The sequence below is a fragment of the Eretmochelys imbricata genome, chromosome 9 (assembly GCF_965152235.1).
Source record: "Eretmochelys imbricata isolate rEreImb1 chromosome 9, rEreImb1.hap1, whole genome shotgun sequence".
NCBI lineage: Eukaryota > Metazoa > Chordata > Testudines > Cheloniidae > Eretmochelys > Eretmochelys imbricata.
The window spans coordinates 54,219,942-54,224,129 of NC_135580.1; positions in this window are offsets into that span (position 1 = coordinate 54,219,942).

The following is a 4,188-nucleotide window of genomic DNA, read 5'->3' on the forward strand; positions in this document are numbered from 1 at the left end:
TGTCATCAAATCCCCACAATGGCCAAAGCTGCTCCATTGGCTCTATCCCTCAGAGAACACCTGCCCTGTACCAGGGGTATTCCCTGGTGGCCAGTTCCAGATACTCATTACAGTACAGACCCTTAACCACAGATGCAGCCGCAGCCAGAGTAGCTGTACCTGAGCTGACTTTAATGGAGCTCACTCAGGTCTCAGCGCAGTGAAGCCGCAGCAGTGCGCATGTCAGTGCAGGATAGCCCCCCGAGTAATAACCCCCGGCTCTGGGTGGGCTTGCACAGCCCATGCTGCCGCAGTTTCACTGCTCCAGGACCTGAGCTGGCCAGACTGAAGGTAGCTGAGATAAGGCTCATGGAGCTGCAGTCACACCCGGTGACTGAAATATAGCTGTACCAGAAGTCAGTTATTCTAATTTCCATCTCCAGTTTCTGTCTAACTAGTCAGGTAGCCCCAGAAGAGGGGTGGGGCAATGCTCCGTTCTGCTAATGCACTAGGTGTTAGACCAGCTACTCCTGTCCCCATCTACATTAAAGGCTTCTTCAGAAAGTAACTTACCAGCTACCCCACAGAGAAACCACAGCTGTGACCAGAATCCTTACAAACCTAGGAACCTGTATTTTTGGCATTAACTGCACACGTGATTTTGACGCACTTTCTGAAATCTCCACTTTCCCATTTCAGCTGACCGTACACGATGCAGGATTCGAGGAGCACAGGCAGGTAATTACTGGTAACGGGAGGCAGAAGATAAAATCCTGAAAAACAACACAGGTCAAGAGACACAAAACAAAGGGTTAGGAATCAACAGCCAATGTTCACCACAATCACTATGGCCAATGTACTTAGTAACCGTCTGGAAAACAGCTCCAGTAGCAAATGCAATGGTCCCCAATTATGTAGGTAAAAGAGCACAGGGAGGAACTACATAAGGACCTCCCCAAACTAGTCAAAATGTGGCAACATGAGTGCAGATAAAATATAACAGAAAACATGGGCAGGGTAGTACCCACTGTAAAGAACAAGTTATATTACCCAAGGACATAAACAAGTGGGGTTGGAAAAAGACTTACCCCTTGGTACAATATTACCCAACAGGCTGGGAGGATTACGGGGGATTTTTGCTGCCTTCCTGAAACATTTTCTACTAGCCTCTGTCAGAGACTGGTTTCAGAGTAGCAGCCAGGTTAGTCTGTATTCACAAAAAGAAAAGGAGTACTTGTGGCACCTTAGAGACTAACCAATTTATTTGAGCATAAGCTTTCATGAGCTACAGCTCACTTCTTCAGATGCATAAAGTGGAAAATGCAGTAAGGATGTTTTATACACACAGACCATGAAAAAATGGGTGTTTATCACTTCAAAAGGTTTTCTCTTCACCCACCCCACTCTCCTGCTGGTAATAGCTTATCTAAAGTGATCACTCTCCTTACAATGTGTGTGATAATCAAGGTGGGCCATTTCCAGCACAAATCCAGGGTTTAACAAGAACGTCTGAGGAACAGTGGGGGGGTAGGGTGGGAAAAAACAAAGGGAAATAGGTTACCTTGCATAATGACTTAACCATTCCCAATCTCTATTCAAGCCTAAGTTAATTGTATCCAATTTGCAAATGAATTCCAATTCAGCAGTCTCTCGCTGGAGTCTGGTTTTGAAGTTTTTCTGTTGTAATATCGCAACTTTCATGTCTGTAATCGCGTGACCAGAGAGATTGAAGTGTTCTCCGACTGGTTTATGAATGTTATAATTCTTGACATCTGATTTGTGTCCATTTATTCTTTTACGTAGAGACTGTCCAGTTTGACCAATGTACATGGCAGAGGGGCATTGCTTGCACATGATGGCATATATCACATTGGTAGATGTGCAGGTGAACGAGCCTCTGATAGTGTGGCTGATGTTATTAGGCCCTGTGATGGTGTCCGCTGAATAGATATGTGGGCACAGTTGGCAACGGGCTTTGTTGCAAGGATGGTTCCTGGGTTAGTGGTTCTGTTGTGTGGTATGTAGTTGCTGGTGAGTATTTGCTTCAGGTTGGGGGGCTGTCTGTAGGCAAGGACTGGCCTGTCTCCCAAGATTTGTGAGTGTGATGGGTCGTCCTTCAGGATAGGTTGTAGATCCTTGATAATGCGTTGGAGAGGTTTTAGTTGGGGGCTGAAGGTGACGGCTAGTGGCGTTCTGTTATTTTCTTTGTTAGTCCTGTCCTGTAGTAGGTGACTTCTGGGTACTCTTCTGGCTCTATCAATCTGTTTCTTCACTTCCGCAGGTGGGTATTGTAGTTGTAAGAATGCTTGATAGAGATCTTGTAGGTGTTTGTCTCTGTCTGAGGGGTTGGAGCAAATGCGGTTGTATCGCAGAGCTTGGCTGTAGACAATGGACCGTGTGGCATGGTCTGGATGAAAGCTGGAGGCATGTAGGTAGGAATAGCGGTCAGTAGGTTTCCGGTATAGGGTGGTGTTTATGTGACCATCGCTTATTAGCACTGTAGTGTCCAGGAAGTGGATCTCTTGTGTGGACTGGTCCAGGCTGAGGTTGATGGTGGGATGGAAATTGTTGAAATCATAGTGGAATTCCTCAAGGGCTTCTTTTCCATGGGTCCAGATGATGAAGATGTCATCAATATAGCACAAGTAGAGTAGGGGCATTAGGGGACGAGAGCTGGAGAGAGGAAGCATTATTCTAAGTCAGCCATAAAAATGTTGGCATACTGTGGGGCCATGCGGGTACCCATAGCAGTGCCGCTGATTTGAAGGTATACATTGTCTCCAAATGTGAAATAGTTATGTGTGAGGACAAAGTCACAAAGTTCAGCCACCAGGTTTGCCGTGACATTATCGGGGATAGTGTTCCTGATGGCTTCTAGTCCCTCTTTGTGTGGAATGTTGGTGTAGAGGGCTTCTACATCCATAGTGGCCAGGATGGTATTTTCAGGAAGATCACCGATGGATTGTAGTTTCCTTAGGAAGTCAGTGGTGTCTCAAAGATAGCTGGGAGTGCTGGTAGCGTAGGGCCTGAGGAGGGAGTCTACATAGCCAGACAATCCTGCTGTCGGGGTGCCAATGCCTGAGATGATGGGGCGCCCAGGATTTCCAGGTTTATGGATCTTGGGTAGTAGATATCCCAGGTCGGAGTTCCAGGGGTGTGTCTGTGCGGATTTGATCTTGTGCTTTTTCAGGGAGTTTCTTGAGCAAATTCTGTAGTTTCTTTTGGTAACCCTCTGTGGGATCAGAGGGTAATGGCTTGTAGAAAGCGGTGTTGGAGAGCTGCCAAGCAGCCTCTTGTTCATATTCCGACCTACTCATGATGACAACAGCACCTCCTTTGTCAGGCTTTTTGATTATGATGTCAGAGTTGTTTCTGAGGCTGTGGATGGCATTGTGTTCTGCACGGCTGAGGTTGTGGGGCAAGTGATGCTGCTTTTCCACAATTTCAGCCCGTGCATGTCGGTGGAAGTACTCTATGTAGAAGTCCAGTCTGCTGTCTCGGCCTTCAGGAGGAGTCCACCTAGAATCCCTCTTTTGGTAGTGTTGGTAGGGAGGTCTCTGTGGATTAGTATGTTGTTCAGAGGTGTGTTGGAAATATTCCTTGAGTTGGAGACGTCGAAAATAGGATTCTAGGTCACCACAGAACCGTATCATGTTCGTGGGGGTGGAGGGGCAGAAGGAGAGGCCCCGAGATAGGACAGCTTCTTCTGCTGGGCTAAGAGTATAGTTGGATAGATTAACAATATTGCTGGGTGGGTTGAGGGAACCATTGCTGTGGCCCCTTGTGGCATGTAGTAGTTTAGAAAGTTTAGTGTCCTTTTTCTTTTATAGAGAAGCAAAGTGTGAGTTGTAAATGGCTTGTCTAGTTTTAGTAAAGTCCAGCCATGAGGAAGTTTGTGTGGAAGGTTGTTTTTTTATGAGAGTATCCAGTTTTGAGAGCTCATTCTTAATCTTTCCCTGTTTGCTGTAGAGGATGTTGATCAGGTGGTTCCGCAGTTTCTTTGAGAGCGTGTGGCACAAGCTGTCAGCATAGTCTGTGTGGTATGTAGATTGTAATGGATTTTTTACCTTCAGTCCTTTTGGTACGATGTCCATCTGTTTGCATTTGGAAAGGAAGATGATGTCTGTCTGTATCTGTACAAGTTTTTCATGCAGTTGATAGATTTCCACTCCATACGGCTAAATGCAGTGCCTTGCATAATGACAGGTT